The following is a 7,383-nucleotide window of genomic DNA, read 5'->3' as shown; positions in this document are numbered from 1 at the left end:
CTCTCTTCAGTGGGCATCACAGGGATTCCTCTTCGCTGGTTTGAATCCTATCTCACTGGTAGGTCTTTCAGGGTGGCTTGGGGAGGGGAGGTATCCAAAGCACATCACCTTGTCACTGGGGTTCCTCAGGGATCAGTTCTTGGACCCCTCCTCTTCTCCATATACGCTACATCACTGGGTCCCATCATACAGGCACATGGCTTCTCCTACCATTGCTATGCTGATGACACACAGCTCTATCTTTCATTTCAACCAGATGATCCAACGGTAGCTGCACGGATCTCAGGCTGCCTGGCGGACATCTCGGCATGGATGAAAGGATATCACCTACAGCTCAACCTGGCAAAGACTGAGCTTCTTGTCTTCCCTGCCACTCCAACTCTACAGTATGATTTCTCCATCCAGCTAGGTTCTTCTACAATTACCCCATCAACTTCGGTCAGAAATCTTGGTGTAACCTTTGATGACCAGCTGACCTTCAAAGACCACATTGCAAAGACCGCTCGATCTTGCAGGTTTGCATTGCACAACATCAGAAAGATCAGGCCCTTTCTAACGGAGCATGCTGCACAACTTCTTGTCCAGGCCCTTGTCATTTCTAGGCTGGACTACTGCAATGCTCTTCTGGCTGGACTTCCATGAAGCACAATCAAACCTCTACAAATGATTCAGAATGCAGCGGTACGACTGGTCTTCAACGAGCCCAAAAGAGCCCATGTTACACCTCTCTTTATCTCCTTGCACTGGCTGCCGGTTGAGGCTCGCATCAAGTTCAAGACATTGATGCTTGCATATAGAACAGCCACAGGCTCAGCACCCGCCTACTTCCACTCACTACTACGAATCTACATCTCCTCCAGAAGTCTGAGATCCGCTAGTGAGCAACTTCTCGTGGTACCATCACAGAGAGGCTCAAAATCACTTTCCAGAACATTCTCGTTCACCGTTCCTGGCTGGTGGAATGATCTTCCCACCCCTATCCGGAATGCTGAATCCCTGACAATTTTCAAGCGACAGCTGAAAACTCATCTCTTTAAACGCTACTTGACTTCAACTTAAAAAAAAACTTTTTCTTTCTCTTTATTTATTCTTTCCCTTTTCTAGCTTGTACTTATTTGAACACTGCCTAAAACTTGGTATTTCAAGCACTTCCTGTGTCTGTTTGCCTCTTTAAGAAGAATCGCTTTATGTATTCCCCAATTGTAAGTCGCTTTGGATAAAAGCGTCTGCAAAATGACTAAATGTAAATGCGTGTATAATTTTGTGATGCCTAAATTCATTTGTAGTGATTAAAAGCTCTCTTTTTAGTTTTTAATGTTTTATTTTTCATTAAGAAATATAGTATAGAATTTTAATTGGTGCATTAAGTCACTACATAATCAAAAAAAAAAATCTAATTTGCGAGTTGAATTTCTTGCACAAATAACTATTTTATGATATACACCACTGTAATATAATTCTGTTCATAGTCCCACTATTATGCACTTGAAAACAAGGTTGTTGTGTGTTGTTTACTATTTGGTGGTTGTATCCATAAATGAGTCCTTTACAATGCTGTGGCCTTGACAATTGCATGTTTCTCCAATGACTTTGTCCCTGGTGTGATTTTGTATCTGGCATAAAAAGCATTGAAAATAACATTTAATATTTGTTGTGTTCAATGGAGTTCAATCTTGTGACTGACACAGTGTCAACCCAAAGAACAATTCTCAGATGATACTTTATAAGACTGAATGTGGGGCACTGCCTTGGTTCTCACAAATCCCACTGAGTAAAATCAACAATTACAGAGAACAAGATACACCTATAGCATACAGATAATAAAACAAAGATGCAGTAACTCTCTGAGGTATTAACATAGAAAACAGCATGCCAGAAGGTGCACATCTTCTTTAACAATGCATTTCAAACATGCTGTTTTACCAGCTCTGATCTTTTCTTTTCTTCTTTTCAAAGATGAAAAGAGCGCTGTTATCTCATCCGCCAAACACTGACCTTGACACTCAATCAAACACTATGTCTATTTATTTATTTTTATTTATTTGAATGTGTGTGTGTAACATTGCTTGCAGCTAAGGGTGAATCAATGGGCAAAGTTCTGATACTGATTTCAATCTTTGACAAGTTCTGCAGGTTTCCAGTCTGTGAGACTATCAATCCAATTAGTTGGTGTTTTTTTCAGTGATCTTATCTTAAATGTTTTTTTTTTTTCATTGTAAGTGCTTGAGTTTCCTAAAATGTCACAAAATGTCATAGGCTAATTTTAGCATCAGTACTGTAGCTTTAATTGACATGTTTTTTTTTTATTCTAGAGGACCACCGAATGGGAAGATGTATCACCAACTTTCAAACCAAGGCAATCTCTACATAGTTTCAGGCTCAAATGTATGGCCCACCGACTTATGCAAACTGCTCACACCACTGGAAATAACTTTCAAGCTCTAATCTGATTGGATGACTTTATACATCCTTCAGGAGTAAAAGCAAACAATGTTTTTAGTTAATCTACTGAAAAGTCATGATTACAAGTTTGAACCAGGTTGATACAGAATTTGCCAAAATTTGCTAGACTAGAGACATCAAATCTTTGAATGATATCCAGACTTTTGTTTAAGAAGCTTATTAGGAAGTCAAATACATAGATATTCATAAACAGAATTGAATATTCTGCTTTGTTTTCTGAGTTGTCTGTGAAATAGACTGCATTTATTATGTTACTTTTGAACAAGCAGAAATTCAGAGTCTAAGCACATTTTCTGATACCTCTGCCATTATTTAAATTATTTTCAAGTCTGTTTTTGTGATATGATCTATTTCAGATAAATCCACATAAATGAAAAGTTTATATGATAACTTTTCTCTATTCTCTGTGTAAACATCAAGATTTTTAATTACTTCCAGCCAACACTTTCTGTATCTATAACAAAGGAGTCGCTATTCTGGAAACCGAACCAAGATCTTAAGTTTTACCCTATAAACAATTCCATGTAATGGCAATACAGTCATTTTGCAGGCATGTCTACATTGGTTGGTATAGCAATGACATACTAGATGTCAGTGCAAACCTTCAAGCAGCATACTTGAAGTATGAAGAGGTGTCAGAAAGCTGAAAATTCATCCTGCGGTGCTCAGCTTACACGGCGCATCAGATGGAGTAGTATGTCCTTTATTTTCACGCTGCATACTGTGCAGTGTAGGGTATAGAATTGGTGGAGAAGATATGACTGGCTGTCACATGTAGTTCTCAGAGCATTTGATGACAGCAGTTCTCTTACCAACGTCTTTTTAATGCACCATTTCTACCATCTATGGCATGAGATGTGCGTGTCATTGTAAATGGCAAACGTGTCATGTCCTGAATGACAAAAACAAAAATAACCCCCACAAGATTTCAAATGTGACTGAAACACAGCTAGAAATCTGTTAATTGGATTAGGCTTCCATAAAGAAATAAGGTTATAATTTTGCCTGTTTTGATGTACTCTGCAAATAAAGATTATTCAGGTATTTTGTACTTAAACATTTCACATTTAATTCGATGCATTACTTACTACTTCATTGTAGTTATTTGTGAAATTAACTTGGAGTGAAAATTGTAAATTCTACACTATTTTCTTCACTGTACGAGAAATACAGTTTATGCTGTTCCCATCGTTATTATAATTTCATAATTTCAAAATGCTGACATGAAATCTTGAACATCATAAACGAATGCTAACTACTCAGCTGTGACTGACTGACTGTGATTGAATTCTTTACGACAAAGAACAAATTTGACATTCTGATGTTTTTGAGCACCAACTATAAACTTTTGCTTGGGAAGATTTATTAAATATGTAAATGATGAACTACAACATACACGCAGTTGTGGCAATTTTCATAAAAATTAATAATAAAAGTGCAAACAGCACCATAAACCTTAGTCCGAATAGACAGTGTATTTACAACATACACTTGGTTTTTGTCCACCATACAAAGACATTGGCTGAAAGATCCCGAATATCAACTATAAAAATCTAGCAAGGTGTACCTAATAAAGTGGCCAGTGAGTGTATATATATTCCAATTCATGTTCACACCATTGAGTGACAAATGATCAGCTTTTCTGTAAAAGGACAATGTATTTGAGGGTGAAATCATAAATGCTATGTTGCTAAATCAGTGATACTCTCAGCTTGCCCTAGAGAGAAAACAGCATGATTTTGACATTTTGACACATCTGAGATGTGCTAACCGAATTCAGAGCCAAATCCCGTGGCTGTTTGAGACATTACAGGCAGTCCGATTCTTACAGCAACACCTGCTGTTCTCTCTGCTTACACAGGGAAAACATAGCTATAGCTTGCGGTAAGCGTATAGCAAAATGACTGCCTACTTTACTTAATCATCACCCCGAAGTACTCTGCGGAGTGTAATAATAATATGAAAGATGTTATACAGTATATCATGTCACGCCTGCCGGAGACTTTGACTGCATGTGTTTTCTGTCCCACCCACAGGCTCTGCACTATTGAACACAAGGGGAGGATGAAGAGAGTGAGCGGGCATATATACATTATTTAACAGTCCCTTTCCAATAGTCCCTCTGCTATAATAATGCCAAAGTATATCCATGAGTGTCCTTACCTCAGCGGATACCAGACCCCAGCTGAACTGACACCCACTCGTGTATGGGGGAAAAGAATGCATTAATTATTTATGCTATGAAGAGTGACGCACACACAATCTCCCTGGGGGAAATAAAAATACAAAAATCACCTATGGGTCAGGGCTGAAACGAAAAAGATTCCACATCTCAGATGAGGCTGCAGCATGTTGTATTTGGAGTGCGGTTACCCATTCACAATATCAATAGGAAAATTGAATGTGACAAGGCATAAAGAAGCAACAAAATCCTCACTGGATCCAATAACGGAGAGATAAGGTCACATTGTGAGACGCAGTGTGTTATCCTATGAAATTACATAATCCAAAATGGTCATTGTCCTTTGACTCAAGCAGAAGCAATGCTGATATCCACTAGCTATTCTCAAATCGATAAGCAAATGAGGTCATCTGCAGAATTGATGAGCTAAACGAATACCTTTTTTATGTATAATCATTGCAAATGAGGAAAAACTTTAGCACACCCTATTTGCATGTTTTCTTCATCGCTTTCAGTTATTTTGTGATACAATTAGGGATGTGAAAAACTATTGTTCTGTTCCAAAAACCTAATGAACTCCTCAAAGAGACAGCATTTTAAGGACCACAGACAGGAAAGCTGTTCCAAAATGTAATTACATTGCCTCATATACCTTTTTTTTGCCAAATTCTAAAGACGTATGTATCCTTCACAGAGAAGGCAATCACAGAATCTTTAACTTTTCTGGGAATAAAACAAAAAAAACAAAAAAAACAATTATGTCCTAGAAGTCTAGACACATTCATAGAAAGTATACTGTTCAACATTTTGGGGTTGGTAAGATTGCTTAATGTTTTTGAAAGAAGCCTCTCATGCTCAGTTTTGTTAAATATTATTATAATAACTATTAAAGAACTGTTTTTATTTTCTTATATTTAAAAATATAATTAATACTGTGATGCCATGCTATTTTCAGCTCATTACTCCCTTCTTAAGTATCATATGACCCTTCAGAAATCATACTAATATGCTGTTTTGGTGCTCAAGAAACATTTCTGATTATTATCAACGTTGAAAACAACTGTGCTGCTTGATATTTTTGTGGAAACAGATTTTTTCAGGATTCTTTGATAACTAAAGTTCAAAAGAACAGAATTTCAAATAGAAATATTTTGTAATATAAATGTACTGTCGCTTTTGATCAATTGGCAATTTGTCTTTGCTGAATCAAAGCATTATTTATTTATTTATTTTATTTTTTATTAAAAAAACAAAACAAAACAATGACTTCAAACTTTTGAACGGTAGTGTATACTTCAGTTGATTTTATATGCAACAACATTTTGTGCTACACTCCAGTGACCGTCTAGTTCTCTTGAGAATTCTTGTCAATTATGTATGACAACACTGGGTATGAATTAATCCTCAACACTTCTACTGAAATGTTGTAAAACTGTTCTAAAATTCAAATTCAAGCAGCCATTTAGCTTTTTATAGTTAGAAATTATAGTTTACAAACAGACGCTGAACGGTAACACTCCCAGGTTCTTCTGGCACCCTGCAAAAGTGCTGTTTTGGATTAGTTCTTCACACAAATTGAGCTAAAAATGAGCAGTGTGCGTGGTTGAAACACCACATTTCAAAAACACTGAACTTTTTTTCTCATAGGCAACTGCAATTTAAGCTGTTTTTATTTTCTAAAGCTCAACCACTTTAATTTCTAACACGCAAACAAAAGGCTAAACTGAAGTATGATCATATATGTATAAGAACTATAGATATTTATTTACTATAAACCAGTTTCACTCTATAATTATGTTCATGAATTTGATTAAACGTTTAAAAAAATGCTTAACAGATTTAATCTACAAAGGTCTGACAACAGATAACCCTGTTTAACCCACAATTATGTTGACTTTTATCGGCAAAACTTTTTGAGTCACCACCTTACTTTCAGCAAAAGTTTATGACAAGACAATAAAAAATTTAAAGCATTAGGATTTTGACAAACTGATCAATCAGAGTAAATGGCTTCAGACTCACTTTAACGTTTACTTGTGCCCTTCAAAGGGAAGCCCAGCAGACTGACTTTCAGCTAGACACTTCAAAATATCATTCACAGAACAGAGCTTAAAATAGACAAAGACTGACTGATCATGATGTCAGAAACAATAACAAGTCACAACAAGACAACACTCTGAACAGCGCATGGAGAGACAGGAACCATTGTGTAGCTACAGTACTAGACTATTTTGATTTTAGCAATGTAGGACTGGCACAGAGAACATTTAAAATTCAAAACTGCAGCATAGACGTCAAATGTTCCCATCAGTGGGTTATGCTGCCTTCTGAATATCAAATTACGCTGTAAATAAATAAATTTAAGATAACTAACACTGAAAGTAGTTCAGTTGTTCTGTGGGGAGATAAGCATAACTAAGATTTGAAAATGTAAGAGTTTGATTAAACTGCAATATCCATAAATTAAAGGTCACGATAATCAAGTCTCTTTTTTTTTGTTATAGATACAACAATACAATGCTTTTGAAGGAATAGTTTACCCAAAAAAAGAAAATGATGTTATCATCATGTTGTTCCAAACTCTTACGACTGTATTTCTTCTGTCAAACACAAAAGGAGAGGCTTAGCAAAATGTATGTGCTGCTCTTTTCCATAAAAAGTTAACAATGAACAATAGCTTTTAAGTAAAAAAAACCAGCTAAAACATTTTTTTTTTGAAGGAAATTATTCAGGAAATA

At 36.2% G+C, this 7,383-nt stretch overlaps 1 protein-coding gene across 3 annotated transcripts in view; it reads right to left on the bottom strand.

The window, feature by feature from the left end:
* The window catches only part of astn1 (astrotactin 1), a 253,618-nt gene that overhangs the window by 62,368 nt on the left and 183,867 nt on the right, over positions 1–7,383 (bottom strand). The gene's annotated exons all lie outside the window — the stretch shown is intronic.

This window comes from Sinocyclocheilus rhinocerous, unplaced genomic scaffold, assembly GCF_001515625.1.
Source record: "Sinocyclocheilus rhinocerous isolate Xijiao unplaced genomic scaffold, SAMN03320098_v1.1 scaffold484, whole genome shotgun sequence".
Taxonomy (NCBI): Eukaryota; Metazoa; Chordata; class Actinopteri; order Cypriniformes; family Cyprinidae; genus Sinocyclocheilus; species Sinocyclocheilus rhinocerous.
Note: the sequence above shows the minus strand (reverse complement) of the source record. Positions and strands in the feature narration are given on the sequence as shown.